The sequence below is a fragment of the Eumetopias jubatus genome, unplaced genomic scaffold (assembly GCF_037043125.1).
Source record: "Eumetopias jubatus isolate StellerSeaLion01/CBP00866 unplaced genomic scaffold, mEumJub1_p1.0 scaffold_3, whole genome shotgun sequence".
Taxonomy (NCBI): Eukaryota; Metazoa; Chordata; class Mammalia; order Carnivora; family Otariidae; genus Eumetopias; species Eumetopias jubatus.
In genome coordinates, this window is record NW_028274809.1 from 149,184,881 (window position 1) to 149,206,606 (window position 21,726).

At 37.3% G+C, this 21,726-nt stretch overlaps 1 protein-coding gene across 1 annotated transcript in view; it reads right to left on the minus strand.

Moving 5' to 3' along the window:
- The window catches only part of DIAPH3 (diaphanous related formin 3), a 482,025-nt gene that overhangs the window by 236,671 nt on the left and 223,628 nt on the right, over positions 1-21,726 (minus strand). The window lies entirely within an intron of this gene.

The following is a 21,726-nucleotide window of genomic DNA, read 5'->3' on the forward strand; positions in this document are numbered from 1 at the left end:
AGAGTTTCCGAAGTGCAGCACAGGGAGAAGAAAGCCAGGTGGAGTCAGGGGGTCCCCATGAATTGAGGAGAGGCAGGTAGGAGTCTGACAAGGCCAAAGAAGCTGGAGTTCTTGGGACAGAGTACCAGAAAGGAAAGATAGCACAGAGAGAAACCTCCCAAGAGGTTCCCCCTATGGTTTTAGCTCCAGGACAGATCAGCACATGCATGTGAGAAAACCACTGGAGGCTGGGGAAAGTATCCGCGAAAACCACCAGAGGTAACAATGCCCGATTCTCACATAGGGTTAGGAAGAGTACTTGTTCTCATCAGCCAGAGTGGGGAGACTTCAAAATCCACGGGACATTGAGTAGAACACTCAGAAGAGTATTGCCTCACTCTTGGGGTTAAAGAAGCTCTAGATTAAAGGCTACTCTGATTCCATGCAACAAAGCTTAAATACAAGTACATTAGGTATCAAGCCATTGGCAAGTGATTTAACTGCCTCCCAAAACAAAGCTCAAGGATATTTATAAGAGTACAAAAGTATCTAGAGTACAACATGTTAAAAAGAAAAAATTTTGGCACCCAAACAAAAAATCATTAGCCACCCAAAGTAGCAGGAAAATATAACTATTGAGGAGAAAAGTTAATGAATACAGATACAGAATTGCACAAGGGACACCTGGGTGGCTCAGTTGGTTAAGCGACTGCCTTCGGCTCGGGTCATGATCCTGGAGTCCCTGGATCGAGTCCCACATCGGGCTCCCTGCTTGGCAGAGAGTCTGCTTCTCCCTCTGACCCTCCCCCCTCTCTTGTGCTCTCTCTCTCATTCTGTCTCAAATAAATAAATAAAATCTTAAAAAAACTCGTAAAAAAAAAAGAATTGCACAAATGACAGAAGTACTAAACAGGGAAAAGTTATTATTAAACTATTTCATATGTTTGAGAAGGTTGTGGGAAAATTGAGAATTTTAAGGAGGTGAAAGATATTTTAAAAAATACCCAAGCCTGAATTTCTAGAGAAAGAAATTATGATGTATGAGATGACTGAATGGGAAAAACAGCAGGTTAGACATCACACAAGAAAAAACTAAGTGGTATACATAGATGGAAAAAAACTGAAAAAGAACACAAAAAAAGCATCAGTGAGTAAGGAACACCTTCAAAAGGACTAGTATATATGCAATGATAAAATATATGCAACCTAAGGCCCTGAAACAGAGGAGGGAGAGAAAAATTGAAAAAAAGTAATGGCAAAAATTTTCAAATTCAGTTAAGAATTATAAGCCCATAGATCCACAAACTCAGTGAACTCCATGGACAAGAAATATGAAGAAAACTACACCCAAGGTACATAATCAAATTGTTCAAAACTAGTGATGAAGAGAAAATCTATGAAAACAGAAAATAAAGAAAAAGACATGTACAAAGGAATAAAGATAAGAATGATGGCAGATTGTTTGCCTGAAATAATTCAAACAAGAACACCATGCAGAAACACGTGTAGGAACACATTTGGAGGACTAAAGAAAAAGCTATCAGCCTGGAATTCTATACCCATGAAAACGCTTTTTAAAGTGAAAGTTTTTTGAAAAGGAGACTTGTTCAGACACACAGAAACTGAAAGAATTCACTAGCAATGAAAGAAATGTTATAGGCATTTCTTCAGGGAAAAGGAAGAGGATTCTAGATGGAAGTCAAGATTTGCACGGACAAGTGAAGAACACTGGAAATGGTATTTATGTAAGTACATGTAAAGACAACTGCTTGTTGGAAGTAAAAACAATAACCACGTGTTACGAGCTTTAAACCCATGCTGAGGTAAACTGTAGCGTCACAATAGCACAAAGCCCCCTGGTATTGGAAAACAGGAATACATTGTCTTGAGGCTTTATATCACCAAGTGGTATAATATCGCTTGAAGTTAAAAAAAATAGATACTATAAACACTAATGCAACCATCAATAAAACAAAGAGTAATAACTAATAAGTCAACAAAAAGATAAAAGTCCCCAAAATACTCAATCCAAGAGAAAGAGTACCAAAGAATAGATGAGAGAGAAAATAGCAAGATAGTAGATTCAAGACCCCACCACATCAGTTACCACATTAGAAGAAAATGGTCAACACTATACTGAAAAAGTAGAAATCATTAGATTGGATTAAAAAACTTACATGTTGCCTGTAACAACAGTAGCTTAAAAGGAAAAGAACGAGAAGGACAGACCATGTTATCACTAATCACAATAAAGCTGGAGTGGTTAATACAGCACAGAGTAAATTTTAAAACGTTTAGAGTATTTTAAGCTTAGAGGTGAAATAATGTCATTTAGTTGTATCCCCCCCCCACTTAGTTTTATAAGAGATCGCTAGCAGCTCTGTACATTTAAAACATGAGGCATAGGGCCGGAAACACACCAGGTAATCAACAAATAGTAAAAACAAAAGTATACGCAGTTATGATGGACTGGCCCAGTATCACCACCCTTGAGGGTTTAGGTTTTCTCAATAATCTCATTCTAAAATTAATACCCACACTTTATTCTACTTTAAATTTGGCTTCCCCATTACCATTCATTAACACATATGAAACAAAAGCATTCTAGACATGGCAATCCCTGCCTGACTTGCAGGGCTTCATTTAATAAAAGAGGGATTATGAGAAATCATCAAAATGCCATAAACATGATACTTACATTTAAGAGTCACTTTGGCTAAATCCTCTACACTTGCAAGTGGTTAATTAATTACATGCTCAAGACTGATCAGTGGACCAGATAAAAATAGTCACAAAGTAAAAGAGAAAGTTGGAACTGAAAGATCCCCCAAAATATATATATTTTGTGTTATATATGTACATACATAACACAGATCCTTAGATGTAATTCTAGCCAGCTGACTCTTTTATCTCTATCTCTAGAAGCTGATCTCACTAGCAGACATTCAAGTCTTAGGTGGTACTATGGGGAAGCAGGGTCAGGGGTAGTGAGGTAAGAGAGACACAGGAAAAACTTGTAGATTATTCCAAAGTAATGAAGAATAAGAGGGCCTTTTCTTGTAACACTTGCTAACTACCTCATATTTTAAGGTAACAACTGTCCCCAAATACCCTTAAATGACCAATTCCTTGCCTTCACTTTGACTTCTCCCATGCCATTTTACAAATTCTTGCTCTTTCTCTGATGCCAGAATATTAATGGCAAAGTTGTTTCTGTATTTATTCCAAATATAAACCCATTAAGAATGACACTTTTGTGTTTCTTAGGATTGATTGCTTGTAGTTCTTATTCTGTTTCTACATGAGAAAAATAAAATTCATTCAGGGGCTTCTAAAAATAAAATCAATGGCCTTTCAGAAATTCATTCGGCTTTTGGATTTAGGTTTCAGTTCCAGTCATTGATTTGGTGGGTGCGTTTGGGAGCATTCAAACCAAAATCACTGTGATAGTTTTCCGGCAACTTCTCTGCCCTTCAGTCATTAAGTATGTCTGTTACTTTGAAGATGCCAGAGGGGCCAGGCATGTCTGCATTTGGGGCAAAATGGGGGAACTATGGAGATACTGATTAAGGTGTCGTGAGACACAGGGCATCTGACAGCAGGATTCAGGCTATGGTGCAGAGCCATGATTAGGAAAAAGTAAGTGGAAACCTGGATTTTGGGGGAGGATAAAATAAGGGAAAAGGTAGTCTTTAACTGGCAAGAGAGGTAACTACTAAAACCAGCAGTCAGAACTATAGATAGTTCCAAAGGCGATTGTAAGAATCTAGTGAGAAATAAGGGGCTAAGAACATAGCAGATACAGCCACTCCTAAGAGAAAAACTTAGAAAAGTAAACAAGGCAAAGAAGTGCATCAAGCAGTAGAATGAGAGATAACAGAATGGTAGACAGAAAATTAATCAAGGGAAGGACTGTCATGAAGCTAAGTGAACTGGTTTTCTCTTAATTACATTCAAACTATAGAATGCCTTAAAAAAATTCTGAGTCAGAACTTAGGCAAAGCATAAAAATCGTGTCAAGAAAACCTAGCCAAATTGCATCAACATGGATGGAACTAGAAGGTTTTTACTAAGTGAAAAAAGTCAAGCAGAGAAAGACAATTATCATATGGTTTCACTCACATGTGGCACATAAGGAATAGCACAGAGGACCACAGGGGAAGGGAGGGAAAACTGAAGGGAAGAAATCAGAGAGAGAGAGATGAACCATGAGAGACTCTGGACTCCGGGAAACAAACTGAGGGTTGCAGAAGGAAAGGGTATGCGGGATGGGGTAGCCAGGTGATGGGTACTGAGGGCACGTGTGGTGATGAGCACTGGGTGTTATATGCAACTAATGAACCGCTGAACACTACATCAAAAATAATGATGTACCATATGCTGGCCAGTTGAACACAATAAAAAAAGAAAGACAATAAATAAATTTGAATGGGGGAAAAAAGGATAATAGCAAAAAAATTTTAAAAAAAAGAAAGAAAACTTAGCCCACAAAGCTGCTGGAAACTTAAATCCTTTCAGAACATACCAGCATTGATTTGATCAGAATGATTTAGGTGCTTTACTGTGGCTAGGGGTTCCAAGGGCACCTACCTTCAAAGGAAACACTGATAAAATAGAATAGACAAACTCTACTTGCCCAGAGCATAAAACTCCAGTAATGCCACACGGCTTACTGGAAAAGACACATAATGTGACATAAGCGATTAAAAAAAAAAAATCAAAGCGACAGAACACTGGGTCCAATCACAATTTCAGCATAAAGCCACCAACTATGAGAATTCCTAAACATATTAAAATTTATGCTAAATCGTGACTATTTAATGTATCAATACAAGTTAATGTACTGTAAGTGCTGTAGTGCGCACGTGCACACACACACACACAATTAGATTTTCCTAGCAGATGGGAACTTGGACAAATATAATATGTCACATAATTTGGTTAGTGATGAGGCCAGTGGTATAAAAGTTAACATTAGCTTTTCAATAAAGGGAGCTGGGGAATCCCTTTGTTCCCTATCCCATCCCTTAAATAAATATAATACATGGACTTTGATACAAAATTGCCACCCTTGGTAAAGAAAGAAAAATAACATTAATAATGGATAATAGTGGAGTTGCTGGACAGAAAACTTGACCCAATGTCAGAGGAAAGAAAACGAACACATTTATCCTCTCAAAAGGGCCACGTCTGGTATGGAAGATAAGAATGTTTAATGAAACATACGATTCAATACAAAATGAAAATATAAGCAAAGATGGAAAAGGAAAAGACAAACAAAACTCAGACAAGTACCATAATGAACCAAAAAAAAAAAAAAAAAATTACAGGATCATCACAACACCATCACCTTCTGTCTCAGGACCCACCATGCAAATGAAGTTAAACAAAACTATACAGTTGATTCTGGGTAATCCCAGGGACGTTTTCAAGGGCTCTCACCCCTGGCATCGCAGTCCCTGTTTTCTGTCAACCAGAGGACAGAAAATGAGGGAAAGGCTTCTCAATGAAGTCAGTGGTCAGGCGACAAGAGTAATGAGCCTGCTAAGGCAGTTTACACTCCAGAAACATCTACACTCATCCGGCTCTTCAAGGAAAGACACAGGATTTCCCTCCAATTTGGGCCCCGAGTTTCTGAAGATAAAAAATGGTATTTGGTTTCTGCAAAGAAAAGGAGGGATAGGACTGGTCCTAAGCAAAATGCAATGTAGGCTAAAGCCTTTTTAAAAACCTTTCCCTTCATTTGCCTTTTGTCCACCTCCTGTATACAACTACTTCTTTGCTAACATATCAAGAACCTTGTACCTAGAAACAACACGGTATGGTAGAAACAAAATACAATACAGAAATCCTGAAGGTGAATCCTTCTCTATAGGGGTTAAGGCACCTACTCTATACAAGTTTCAGTTCTTGCAATCCTAAAGGGCAGCCGTGAGGGATATATCAGGCAAATGTATTATCACTGTACAAAAGTCAAATGTCAAGCAGTTACTCGGCTGCTCTGTGGTTGCTCATTTGATGCAATACTTCTATCATTGAACTGAAACTCCAAAATTATTCTCCTTGCTATCGTTCAAACCCTCCTCTAAGCGTAACAGGTCTCAGATGTTATACTAAAAAACTAATCACACTAAACGAATGTGGAGTCAGATTCTAATCTCTAGCCACCCCACTGCATGAGATGACTTACGAGCAGAGGTCTAACTTGCTGTGTTAGAATATCTCAGAGTTAAATTCAATTTCTAGGTCTTCAAGCACACTTTCTATAATAACCATCAAGCTTTTACTGTATGCAACTGGATGATTTTAATTTCAGGGGATTTCTAAGGCTAAGGTCTTCAGTTGAATAGACCTAGTCAGGTCTACTTAGCTCCTATCTCTGGCTCTAACATGTGCAACTAATATCAGAAGGGAAACTTATCCTAATCAGGTTTTCAGTAATTTGAATGGTACTCTCGAAGGTTGCTCCCATTAACACAAAACAACTATTCTGGCACCTCATCTCAACACGAGATCTGGGGTCAGGATAACGATGGTAACCGAAATGTTCATCAGTCGGTACTTACTTTTGTCTCACACCCTTACTCATCGCCTCGGCTGCTTTGTGCAACACTGAATTCCATATGTTTAAAAAAATATACAAAGTACAAAAAGTCTAGAATATCAAACATTGTTCAAAAGGAGTTAATAAATAACTGTGGGGTGGATAAAATCATTGAGAAACAGGAGGGTATGAAAAGAGAGAAGAGAGAATCTGAGTAAGACACTGATTTAAGTAATAGAAGAAATGGGAAAAGAGTCAGGGAAGGAGTCAGACAAGCAGCACACGGGAGCCAGAGGAGAGAAGCAGCAGCAAGTCGATAAAGCCAGCGGGGTGAAATGCTGACCACAGGTGGAGAGCCTACAGACATGAAAGGACTTATGCTGGATTTGGAATTACGAGGTTGTGCATAACCTGAAAATAATTCTCAACACATAATGGAAGGAAGAACACACACATAAAACATGTGAGAGGATGGGAGAAGAGAGAGAGAGAACTTTCCAACCGTACATTAGGAAATGACTCAAAGCAAGAACGTGGGTCCTCAACTGGATCTCAGCACCTGGAAAAAAATAACATTTAAAACACAAGTCTGAGGAGGAGGAGGAGGATAGCAGCTCACATAACTGGGTACTGACTCACTACTGACCACCCACGAATGCTCTCCTTTAAATCTTACCACAACCTAAGGAGAGAAGTTCTAAATTCACATACATTTCATAAATACAGAAAATGAAATTGAGGGGTGTTAAGAGACTTGTTCAAAGTTTCATAGCTAGTACCTGGTAAATTAAGTATTCACACCCAGACCTGTCGGATCGGGCTAGAAATGCAATGAAGGATATTTGAAGGAATTTGGAATACCAAGACCAAGTTGTTTTAACCCAGATTCATGTGTCAATACTAGGAATATGTTGCATAGCAAGCCTCAGTAAGCCCAGAGCTAGATAGTTTTAGTATCTCAGTATTTACAATAAATCATATAGTACCTTAAGGAAAATTTATTCATTCATTCATCAGATATTTGTGGAGTGCTTATCACATGCCAAATGGTTTTCAAGACGTTAGGAATTCACCAAGAGATACCTGAGAAAATGATTCCTGAGATGACATTCTTATGATAGATTTAATAGATAGCTTAATGGACAAAACGTAATATAATGAGAAAACAATGAATACTTGAGAGAAAAATAAAGCAGGGATGAGGAAAGAAGTGCTTTGGGCAAGTGGGCATGTAATTTCAGAGTACTCAGAAAAGACCTCTAGAAGTAGAAATACGAACGAAGACCATAAGGACATTAAGAAGCACGCCATTTTGGAAATCTGGTGGAAGCAAGGTCCAAGGAGAGTAAACAGCAAATCTAAAATCCTCAAGAATGTGACTGGCATTGCAAGGAATATTACAGAGGCCATGTGGTTAAAGCAGAGTTAGCGAGGGGAACACAGTAGAAGATGAGCCAAGAACACCGAGGCAAAGGCAGATTCCATAGAACTTCTTTGACCATTGCAAGGATTTGGGATTTTTCTGAGGTGGGAAGCCATTCCAGGGTTATAGGTAGAGAGAGATTAACTGACTTAGATCACTGGCTGTTGTGTTAAAAATAAACTGGTTGAAAATAAATTGAGGTAGGCACTATTATCAAATCTTTCACACATTTTACATATATATTGCATAAAACACAAGCAAACATTGAACCTTTTTGTCATCAAGTGAATAAAGAGAGACGATCAAGACAAACACAGCTGAAAATTCAAACTTTGTGAGAAACTCAACAGAGTTAGGAACTCTGAAATAGCTTATTATTCTGATCATGCTGTGTTTTCATTAGTTCTAATAAATTAAGGAATTGCAAAGTTATTTAATATAGCTGACATTCTATTAATTTCAAGGGAACGAGGGTAACAAAAGCTCGTAAGAGAATTCGTTTTGAGCTCAATTCAACTTACCCTCCCACTCTACAGAGAATACAATTGGTAGTGTGCGAGTGATTTTTCCCCCTTACTGGCAGAATTTGATACTACTATTTTTATGTCGATTTGAACTTAATGAACTCAATCCCTCGATTAAATGAGAGGGTTATTTTATCATGGAATATGTCTACATACTTTTGGCATTTTAACTTTATCTTAGTTTAAGATATAGGCACTATACCTTTAGTAAGATGATGTGCTAGAGATTATTCCATTTTCTTTCATATGAGAGCAAGATTTAGAGGCAAAAGAAGTTTTTTCTTTCTTTCCACAGACACATATTCTCATGAACACGAGCTTCTCTCCAATGGTCCCTGATGAATTATATTCTACAAATGCCAAATAGCCCTCTCACCCCGGCTCACACTTAGTTTTTGGAAACAAACTGCAATAGTGTCATACTATAAACTCACCTGGTACAATTCCCTAGACCGGGGATTACAATTTTCCTCAGAGAGGTGATAGCTGTAAAAACAAACACAACCTTGCTGATGGTGAGTCCCTCTCTTGGGAGAAGATTGAAACAAAACAAAACAAAACAAAACAAAACAAACAAAACCCAGTAGGGTTTGCATATTTTGCCTTGACCTTCACTGCCTCCTGCGTTGCATTTCTAATTCACTCCCTAGGTGATCTCATCCAGAGATCACAGCTTTAAATACCATGGTCCCAAATTTATGCCTCCAGCCCTGAACTGCCAGCTTACATCCCAACTACATACATCATGTGTCCATTTGGAGGTCTACAGACATGTTAAGTGATGCCCCTTCCCAGTCTGTTCCTCTTGCAAGCCCTTTCCTCATCTCTGTGACTGGAAATGCTTACCTTTCTACTTACACAGGCCAAGAACTTTGGAGTCAGCCTGATTCCTCTCATATCTGGAATCCCATCTATCCAAATACATCCAGAATCTGACCATTGGTCCCCAGGGACAGTGCCATCCAGCCTGTCAAGCCAGCACTATTCCTCACCTTCATCATTAGACCATTAGAATGGCATGTTAATTGGCCACTGACTTGAATTTATGCCCCCTCCCCACAATCTGTTCCCCCACACAGCTGCTAGAATACTCATAAAGCATCTAATTATTTCACTTATTTCAAACTCTGATGGCTTTCTCAGAATAAAGTCCATGGGCCTCATGCCATGGCTCCAAGGCCCAGGTGATCTAACTTCATCCCCTACATCCCCCTTCATCCCCTCCTTACTCTGCCACAGCCACGGCCTTTGGCTGGGCCAAACTCACTTATCCCTCAAAGCCTTGGTGCTTGTGGTTTTCTCTGTCTATAATGTGCTTTTCCCAAGACAGCCACACAGCTAACTACAGTCACTTGAGCTTTGGCTAAATATTATCTCTTCTAGTCTTATTAATTTCACATACACACATACACGTACCCTCACCCCACCACTTCCTGAGGAGTACTTTTTCTTGATATTACATTATGTTTTTGTTTATGTGTTTATTGTTATCATCTTCAGAAATGTAAGACCAACAAGGAATAAGAGACACATCCAATGCACTTCACCCAGAGCCTAGAGCAATGCCTAGGGCACAGTAGGTAGTCGATATTTATCAAATAAATGCACAAATGAATGAATCATTTCTGAACCCCAGGAGACAAGATATTAAAATAAAAAGATCAGCTAGATGGTGGTGCAGTTACCAATACAATTTCAAGGTCACAATTCTTCCATAAAATATCTCGCGATCTAAGCCTCCTGTAACATCAGAAGGTCAGGGCCTACACTAATGGAAAAACTGCTACCTGGAGCCATTTTGTAAGAATCTAATGCGAGCTCAAATCAATATTCAAATGGTTCTTAAACATAATCTATTAGCAGTGAAGCCATGTTAAGTTCAACCATAAGAAGACCTCTAATTTTCTGTATATTTCAGTATATCTGGTTGAATCGATACATCCGTTAAACTTGTAAAGAGAAGATGTAAGTGGACTTTGAAAAGTTTTGTCAATGTCTAACTCCATTGTGTCATGTGTAGGAAGAACTACAAAAAAATCTGTGAACAAGATCTTCCAAGAAAATATTAGAGTGGGCAAGGTGAAAATACCTTCCAACTGACAACTGATTTTAACTACTCACACCAACAAAACTTCTATAAGTTTAATTAAAACTTCAAATGGAATTGTGACTATTTTGGCTTAAACTACTGAAGGTGATGAAAGACAAAAATCAGCGCATGAGAAAAATGAGAGTACTAAATGTCTGCAGAATTTTAGCTGCAAATCAATGAGAACTGAAAGCAAGCTAAATTAATAAGCCTTGAACTAGGTGAAAGAAAAACCATCTGTGCTAGCGAGCCTATATTAAGTCCTGGATCCTGGTAGAAGCATGTCAAGAAGGTTGCAAAGCAGAGTGACGAGAATAACTGAACAACAGCTGAATGCTTAGGATCTTAAGAGAAGCAGACCTCTAAGATTTAAATAGCTATGAATCTAGTTATAATCATTTATTATTCTAAACAAATGTCCTCCCTGGGTAGTGAAAGATTTGCAGATGCATTTGCCAAAGTGCTGTCTAAAGCATCATGAAATCTGAGAGAACTTGGACTCCAGGACAGGCACCAAAAAGCAGAAGACAAAACAGAACTCTAGCTTCCAGGAGGAGAGACTGGCAAGATTTCTCTCATTGACAGACAAGATGGAAGATGAAAGATCAAAGAGAAAAGGAAGAAATAATTGCAGGAAACCAAAATGGAAAAGAAATTCTATCATACTAATCTCATGTCTTTCATTAAGTTTTCAAGTGAGAACTCTGTGAAACATGACTGATCTTGTAGCAGGCCATTTGCAAAGCTCTTGAAATAACCAACACCCAAAGCATGAAAGACAAATTTGGAGATATTTAGTCTGGAAAAGCAACAGCTCAATGGAGATACTCTTTCATATTCCTTACCACTTAGTCTTTCCTAAAGGTGCTTCAATAAACCATGATTCTTACACCAAATCACAATTTCCTCAACACCTATTATAAAAGAAAACCACTAAGTACCATAAGAAATACTCTACAGGGTACCCTGAATATTCAATGGACTTTAAAAAGAATGGCCTTCTGAGTTAAAAGAGCATCAAGGTAAAGGTCCAAGGTAGGTGTGATACCAAAAGAACATAGCGTACAGTGCCCGGCGAACAAGTGGCGGCATTTCACAGGGTGGTTAAGTTCTACTTCTTAAAAGAAGAGCGAATTCAGACTTTTATGCTCCTAAGTTACTTGGTCTGCTTTTGAGTTCACCCATTCTTGCCAAAGAGAAATCATTATCTAGAGATTCATTTTAACAAAAATTAAAATAATTATCTTAAAAATACTTAACATTTTCATTTTAAAAAGTGAGTTTATGTCTCCTGAGGCAAGAGAAACAAAAGCAAAAATAAACTAAGGGGACATCAAAATGAAAAGCTTCTGCACAGCAAAGGAAACAACAAAACTGGAAGGCAAACCTATGGAGCAGGAGAAAATATTTGCAAATGGCATATCTGATAAAGGGCTAGTATCCAAAATAAAGAACTTTATCAAATTCAACACCCAAAAAATGAATAATCCAATTAAAAAATGGGCAGAAGACATGAACAGACATTTTGCCAAAGTAGAAATAGAGATGGCCAACAGGCATATGAAGAGATGCTAGACATCACTCATCATCAGGGAAATGCAAATCAAAACTACAATGAGATATCACCTCATATCTGTCAGAATGACTAAAATCAACAACATAAGTTAAACAAGAGGTGTTGATGAGGACGTAGAGAAATGGGAACCCTCTTGCAGTGTTGGTAGGAATGCAAACTGGTGTGGCCACTCTGAAAAATAGTATGGAGTTTCCTCAAAAAGTTAAAAATAAAACTGCTCTGTGATCCAGCAATTGCACCAGTAGGTATTTATCCAAAAAATACAAAAATACTGATTCAAAGGGATACATGCCCCCCAATGTTTACAGCAGCTTCACCTACAATTGCCAAATTATGAAAACAACCCAAGTGTTCATCAACTGATGAATGGATAAAGAAGAGGTGGTGTGTTTCACACACACACACACACACACACACACACACACACACACCAGAATATTACTCAGCCATAAAAAAGAATGAAATCTTGCCATTTGCAATGAAATGGATGGAACTAGAGAGTATCGTGTTAAGTAAAATAAGTCAGAGAAAAACAAATACTGTATGATTTTACTCCTATGTGGAATTTAAGAAACAGAACAAATGAGCAAAGGGAAAAATGGCGGGGGGAGGGGCAAGAAACATTTGTAACTATAGAGAACAAACTGATGGTTACCACAGGGAGGTAGGTGGTGAGATGGGTTAAATAGGTGATGCGTATTAAGGAGTGCACTTGTTGTGATGAGCACTGGGTGTTGTGTGTAAGTGCTGAATCACTATATCATACACCTGAAATTAATATTACACTGTATGTTAACCAACTGGAATTTAAATAAAAACTTTTTTAAAAAGTGATTTTAAAAGACATTTGTTTTAGGGCAATAACAATATCCATATCATACCATAATGACGGATACACATCACTATACATTTGTCCAAACCCAGAAAATGTACACCACCAAGAGTGAACTGTAATGTAAACTATGGAATTTGGGAGATAATAATGTCAGTGCAGGTTCATCAACTGTAATAAATGTACCACTCTGGGGTGGGGGTGGGGGGAATGTGGATAATGGGGGAGGTCATGGATGTGGTAGGGGGAGGGTATATGGGAAATCTCTGTAACTTCCCCCCAGTATTGCTGTGAACCAAAAACTGCTCTAAAACAACATCTTCTGTAAAAAAATTCACACTATTATTTTATTGTTCTTACCATATATATTCCCTCCTTTCTGTTCATCTCTTATTTCACATATTCATTTAGCTAATATCATGTGGTCACCATGTACTGGAAGATACACTATGTGTTAGAAGTAAGATCAACATGAGCTATTTCAGCCTACAGAAAATTCTAAGCATAAATGAAGACTGTCTGGTGTAAAAGAACACTTACATTCTAAGGGAATAACAGCCATTTGGAGATGTGCACAGGACAGTACAGTACAAAGAGGAGGGATAATGAATCTTGTAGGGAAAGTATTCCAGAGAAGTCTTCCTCAAAGGGGAAAGGAAGCATACCAACTGGCCTAAGTATGGTGCCTTCAGAGTTCAGCAAGTTGTTAAGGAAAGACGAGGGATAGGGGAAAAGTAAGACTACAGGAGGGAGGGGAGGCAGGAATGCTTCATTAAAGACTGAGTTCTTGGTGGATGGGAAGGAGGGGCTTCTAGAAAGACCTGAGGAAATATTTGGGGCTGATGGGTACGCTCGTTATCTTGATTATGGTGATGGATTCAAGAGTATATTCATATATGTCAAAATTAATCAAATTCTACAACTTTTAAATATGTGCATTTTGTTTTATGTCAATTATACTTCAGTGATTTTTTTTTTTTTTAAGGCCTAATGCTATTCAAGAGAACTGTAGACATCCATGTTAAGAGCTATGGGAAGCAACTGAAGGATTTTAGGGAGGCAGTGAAGGATAGTCTGTGGTATTTCACACTCATTTTATATCTTTACAGATCTTCCCTGCAATCAAACTAAAGACTGAATCAACTGGTCCTATTATAAACAAGGAACCATGCTCCTGTTATATACAAAGGACCACGCTTGTCCGTATACCCAGAATACATTCCTATCATTAAGTGAGTAACATAGGTCTTTATCTCAACTCACTTTTAAAACCAAACTTCAAAAATGCTAAAAAAAAAAAAAAAAAGGACATAAATAAAAGCAGAGACAAATGAGAAGCATTAAGAAAAACTGTAAATATTTACAAAGGAGTAACAAGATTATGTAAGATCCTACAAGCTAGAAGAAAAAAAGAAAAAAGATATTATAGGCAGTTCTAAGAAGAAAAATAAATAATAACTGCTTTAATATCATCTCATAACCAAGAAACAAAGTAAAATACATAAAAACAAGGGAAAAGAGATAATATTAAGCATCGATGACTATACCAGAAAAAAAAATGCACACATATATTGTTTCTAAAAGTATACATTGACACGTGTATCTTGGAAAAGTATTTTAGCACTAACTATCAAGATAAAAAATACCTTTAACCTAGCGATTGAAATTCTGGGACTCTTTCCTAAAAAAATAATATTAATAAGAAAGCTAACCTTTGCACTACTGGGTATTTACCCCAAAGATACAAATGTAGGGATCCGAAGGGGTACATGCACCCCAATGTTTATAGCAGCAATGTCCACAATAGCCAAACTGTGGAAAGAGCCAAGATGTCCATCAACAGATGAATGGATAAAGAAGAGGTGGTATATATACACAATGGAATATTAGGCAGCCATCAAAAGGAATGAGATCTTGCCATTTGCAACGACGTGGATGGAACTGGAGGGTGTTATGCTGAGTGAAATAAGTCAATCAGAGAAAGACATGTATCATATGACCTCACTGATATGAGGAATTCTTAATCTCAGGAAACAAACTGAAGGTTGCTGGAGTGGTGGGGGGTTGGAGGGATGGGGTGGCTGGGTGATAGACACTGGGGAGAGTATGTGTTATGGTGAGCGCTGTGAATTGTGCAAGACTGTTGAATCACAGATCTGTACTTCTGAAACAAATAATGCAACATATGTTAAGAAAAAAGAAAAAGAAGATGATAGCAGGAGGGGAAGAATGAAGGGGAGTAAGTCAGAGGGGGAGATGAACCATGAGAGACGATGGACTCTGAAAAACAAACTGAGGGTTCTAGAGGGGAGGAGGGTAGGGGGATGGGTTAGCCTGGTGATGGGTATTAAAGAGGGCACATTCTGCATGGAGCACTGGGTGTTACGCACAAACAATGAATCATGGAACACTACATCAAAAACTAATGATGTCATATATGGTGATTAACATAATAAAAAATTTAAAAAAAAGAAAGCTAACCTTTATAAAGAGTTTATCATTATAAGAGGATTTACACATATTCACTATATCGATTTTTTAATACTCAGAAGAACATAATGGAGGTAGGCACTATTATTGCCCCCGCGATTGGTAGAATAATGATCCCTTAAATATAACCACTAATCCCTAACACTTTTGAATACATTATTTTACATGTCAAAGGGACTTTGCAGATGTGATTAAATTAGGGATGTTTAGAGGGGTAGATTATCATGAGTTATCCAAGTAGGCCCAATATAATCACAGACTCTTATAAAAGGAGAGGAGAGGTTCATAGATGTGATGACAAAAGCCACAATGACGCTGGACCATGAGCCAACAAATGTGAGCAGCCTCCAGAAGTTGGAAAAAGGAAACAAATATTCTTCTATAACCTTCAGAAGGAATGCAGCCCTGAAGACCCATTTTGGACTTCTGACCTCCAGAATTATTAGATAATAAACTTCCGTTGTTTGAAGTCACTAAGTTTGTAGGTAAGTTGTTATGGCAGCACAAAGAAATAATATAGTCCCATTTCATAAATAAGAAAATTGAGGTAGAGATACATAACTACCCAAGAGCACACAGCTGATACGGCTGGTCTAGGATTGAAATCCAGAGTCCATACTCACAACATCTAAGATACACTGCCTTCAAATGCATATATAAAGATGAATGCAGAATTACTCTTTTAAAAAATCCTGGGGACATACAATTTAATGGGTACTGACATAATATTTCTGAAGAGTGCATCCAAGTACATACATGAAGATGTATACAAAATTATTTTAAAACCCTCCAACTAACCATCCTTTAGAGGAAGAGTTAAAAGAAAAAGTCACATTAAAGACCATAAATACCATTAAAGAATTTAAAACCAGGGACACTCAGGTGGCTCTGTCAGGTGTAAGCGTCTGCCTTCGGCTCAGGTCATGATCCCAGGGTCCTGGACCGGTCCCACATCGGGCTCCCTGCTCAGCAGGGAACCTGCTTCTCCCTCTGCCTGCCATTCTCCCTGCTTGTGCTCTCTCTAATAAATAAAACCTTAAAAAAAAGTTTAAAACCAGTACATCATGAAAATAACTATCTTCAACATATATTTTTTTTACAATGAAAAAGTTTCCGAACAATATATTTTTCTAAATATTCATATGAACATGCATATATTTGTGAATACAAAGAAACAGGATTGGAAGTCCAACAAAATGTTAAAAATAATTTGTATGGGATGCAGTGAGCTAGTGAGATATCAGGAACTTCCACAATGTATTCAATATTTTTATACATTATTTGAATGCTTTACAACAAGAATATTAGGGTTTATTCTAAAACAGGCATTTTTAATGCAAGGAAATATGCATAAACTTCCTACAACAGTTTGATTTAAAAACAAAACAAAACAAAAAAACAATGGAGCCTTCTCACGCACAAAGTTTAAAAGCCCTGCCCTATAGTGACACCAAATGGTGGCAGCTCAAAATACAGAACACAAACAGGACATTTGTTCAATTCAGTCTTCCTATAAATGTTTTAATCCCTTTGAAGAACAGGCAGCTTAACAGAATTAAATAATGTGGAGACAAATACTCAAAAACTCAGAATTTTTAATCAAAGAAAGTCTACTGCACCAAGTTTCAAATGCAAATTTTTAGGCATTTTTCCAAACTTCAGCTCATCTTCTGATCCCACTGTATATTCACATATCTCATTTCTCCCACAGTTAAACCATGATACTGTGAGAACAGTGATTTTACCTAACGGTTTACTGATCACAGAAACTGCAAATATAAAAAAATAGTCATAAAACTAAAATCAGGTTTGATAAGTAGGCAGTATTTTGGGAGGATAAGTGAGGAGGTGTTAGAGCTGAAGAGGGAAGGAAGGAATCCAAGAAAAGAGGCAGGTATATTTTTACTTCTTCACTTATTGATAGAAAATTAAGTTGAATAAAGCATGAGAGGGCCTACCAAATATAAACTGATTTCTCAACAATAAAAAGAGTCCTGAACTGTCCAGGGAAAAGAATATTTCAAATTAGGCACAGTTAGTATTCAATGTCCTCTGCCCAGAACCCAAACCAACAAATAAAATCAGCATGCAAATGGTCTCATTCAAGTCACACAAAAAGATACAGAGATAGACCACCTCCCAGAGCACTCCTTTAAAATACCGTTTGACTAGAACCTCTAGTCTCTCAGTAACTGTTTCAGATTTTTGAAGGGATATTATTTTTCATATGTCAAAATCTCCCAGAAAACATAGGACATATAACTATACTCTACTCAGCTACAGAAACAACTTAATAGTATCAAACTATTAGACCCTGAATTCATAGCGCCAGAGGATCAATTCCAAAAGGTACCAGACCACCAACCACAGCCAATGTCACCATCACAACTAGACTACAGAGCAGACAGGACCAGCTCCAGAACACCTAACAACTGTCCTGCTCAGCTGGCCGAGATCCAAGTCATAAAGACTGCAAGGAGAATTAGTTCAGGAAGGTACCTCAAGACTCTGAATTACTAAAAGTAACAGATGAATGACTAAACCCTTCAAGGCACAAAAGTACCTGTATCTAGTATTCATGCATTAAAAACTTGTTTTTTTGAATAGTGATAGTATCTGCATTAAAAAATTTTGCTTCCACTTTCAAGGAAGAAATAACGTGCATATGAAATACTATATTATAGAAAACCTGGAAAGAATACACACATATGAAAGTCAATCAGAGAAAAACAATTATATGATCTCACTCAAGTGGAATTTAAGAAAGAAAACAGAGAACCATAGGGGAAACATAAAACAAGACAAAATCAGAGAGAGACAAACCATAAGCAACTCTTAATCATAGGAAAGAGTGTTGCTTGGGCGGGGGGTTGGGAGATGGGCTAACTAACTGGGTGATGGACATTAAGGAGGTCATGTGATATAATGAGCACTGGCTATAAGACTGATGAATCACTGACCTCTACCTCTGAAACCAATAATACACATTAATGTTAACTGATCGAATTTAAATTAAAAAAATAAAATATTAAAAAAAAGCAAGCTTCAGGGACATACAATCCAATGAATATTTATTCATAGTATTTCTCAATAGTCTATTTGTATTTCTCAATAGTCTATTTGTATACCACACTCTATACAGGACACAGTGTTCTAAAACGTTGTATCTAAGTAATACATGACAAAAGTAAAACATATTTCTAATTTACGTGTTATGTCTTATATATTCAAATTGGTCTTCAATGGACATTGGTTACTAGCATTTTGAATGTATCACTTTTGCACACTGCCTTTCCATCAAAGGGAAAATGATGTAAACAAATGCCAGTGTCCTGGTGGAGTTGCTTTGTTTATTGTTTTACATAATTCTTTAGTGGGATTAAGGTTTATATAATGCAAACAACTATAGTGACTTTATCATATCAAATTTTGATGTTTGTTGAAATGGAACATACCTTTTGTGAGAATTCTGTAATCCACATGAATCAAATTAGTAAATTTATATAACTGGATGAAAGAAAAAGTTAAACTGGCAAATAATGTAACTGTAGAGTTTTCACTGTTTTTTTTTTTTTTTTTTTGTGGAGCGAGAGAGCAAGAAGAAGGGGTGATGGAGAAAGAGAATCTTAAACAGGCTCCACACCCAATGAGAAGCCTGATGTGGCGCTTGATCTCACGACCCCGAGACCATAACCAAGAGTTGGACGCCTAACAGGCTGAGCTACCCTTAAGTGATTTTTGTTAAAATGAAAACAATACAGAAATCACTATCAGGTCACAGAACCGGAAGACGATACAGAGCTAAAAGTCCCTCTTGGGTGAAAATGAAAAGGCAAATGTTGGCCTCATTTGGGGGTGCAAAGTCTACCCTAACCCTTGCCTATTCCTTGTCTGTGATACATTGATGGTTTTTAGGTAGAAATGATTAGTACTTTAAATCTAAGTTTAGTCAATAAGTAAATGTTTTTCTAAAAGCTAAAAGTCATGTAGGAATCTGCAGTTTAGCTTACCTCAAGGTAATAGCCCATCTGATACAAACATAATTAAGTTTATTACTTTAAAAATGAAACAGTATAGGGGCGCCTGGGTGGCTCAGTTGGTTAAGCAACTGCCTTCGGCTCAGGTCATGATCCTGGAGTCCCGGGATCGAGTCCCACATCGGACTCCCTGCTCGGCAGGGAGTCTGCTTCTCCCTCTGACCCTCTTCCCTCTCATGCTCTCTATCTCTCATTCTCTCTCTCTCTCAAATAAATAAATAAAATCTTTAAAAAAAATAAAAAATAAAAAAATAAAAAAAAAAAATAAAAATGAAACAGTATAATGGGAATCACAGAAATACACGATAATTATAGTCAGTTTCCTAAAACCACCAAATCATCTTACTTATATAATCTTGATAAATTGAAAACATACCACTCTTTAAAGAAACTTAATATTGAGCGTTTATTCCAGAAAGAACAAAAAACTTCAGGTATTCCACACTGCTCTAGAATTTTGTCCATCATATTTTTTGGTAATTCTCAAGTATTGTTTAGAACTTTAAGTAGGTTTCCCCCTCTCTTTTTTGGTGGAGGTAGGTGTCTGAGAAGTAGAAGGAGACAGATTGGGAATGGTGAAAGGTTGCAAGGGAAGAAGGTAAAGTTGAAGAATATTACTATTTGACAAAAAAAAATACACACACACACACTCACTCACACACACACTGTATTTTCCTCAACTTACTTTCTCCTTTCTTCACAAAAGCAATTATGTCTTAAAATGTTGGTACCACACAAACTAGAACTTACAAAAATGTGTTCAAGAATATTCACAATCAACATTTGATAAAGCACTGTTCATATTGTCTTTAGCAGATGTTTTTCAATAGCATTACTCTTTCTAGATTAAATTCCACTTGCAGTCAGGTATGACCTGGCATGGAATGTGAAGATTCAAGGTCAAGTTTGAGTTGACATGTCCTGAAATGGAAGTGGTCCATCTTTGTCTTAAAATCAAAACTATAATCTCTAGCACTAGTATGTGGAAATATAATTGTTTTAACTTTCTGACCCCTACAATACCACCGCTTATAAATCACGGCTCTTTGATGTGAACTCCAGATTTTCAAAGGAGGACATAACCTGGCTATTTTAAATATACCTAAAATAACTGCAAGTTTGAGCTCATTCTTCTGTGAAAATCACTAAAACATGGCAAGAGTTTTACATTTTTTCTGTGATGATGTGCAGTGTAATAAGTTACTTCCTAAGAGGCATTTTCACATAAGCTTGTATGTGTTTCAGATTTAATGTGAATGGGAAGTATTTTAAAACTGTAATTTTACATTTTGTAATCTTCATTCAAGAGTCAAAAAAGATGGGCAAAAAAGTCTGTGGTTAAAAATTTAATGCAAATCCTCCCTTACTCACTTATTCCCAATGGAAGACAGTGCAGGTAGAGCATCAAATAGGGAGCAAAAGAAAGACAACGTGATCAGGTAAAAGAATATAAAGCAAACAAGGAAATACAGAAGAAAGTGAAAAAGAGAAGAGAAAATAGTACCCTAGAGAACTGGGTAAAAAAAAAAAAAAAAATTTTTTTTGTAAAGAAAATAAGTTAAAAGGTTTTATAATCAAACTTGTAAGACTATAAATAGGAAAAACCCTGCTCCCCCCCACCCCACTTCTGTGTTCTAATCAGCATTTTGTGAACTCAGGGAGGGGGCAGGTGCTGTGGAGAGGGGTGAGGAGAATGGGTTTATGAAGAAACAGGAAGTAGTTTAAGAGCAAATGCCTACAACATGCAAAATATGGTATGCAGACAGTCCTTTAGTTAGCCAACCCAAATTTTCAAAATTATTTCAAATACAATTCCATCATATCCCTGGAGATTGGTAATAGAACTGAAGATAAAAGGGAAAAAAATCATCTTACATATAAAAAAATGGGGGCGCCTGGGTGGCTCAGTCAGTTAAGCGTCTGCCTTCAGCAGATTATGATCCCAGGGTCCTGGGATCGAGCCCCATGTCAGACTCCCCAGTCAGCGGAGAGTCTCTTTCTCTCTCTCTCTGCCTCTGCCCCTCCCCGTTTCTCTCTCTCTCATAAATAAATCTTTAAAAAAAAATAAAAAGAAATGAAACACTAAAGTATTCTCATAATGACTGAATGTAACCACCCTCAAAATGATAATTTAATGATAGGAAAAAAGAAGAGAAGAAAGAAACGTTAATAAAATTATAATTTGAAGTTGCAACTCAGCTAATATATAACATTGGCACGTATTTTCACCTC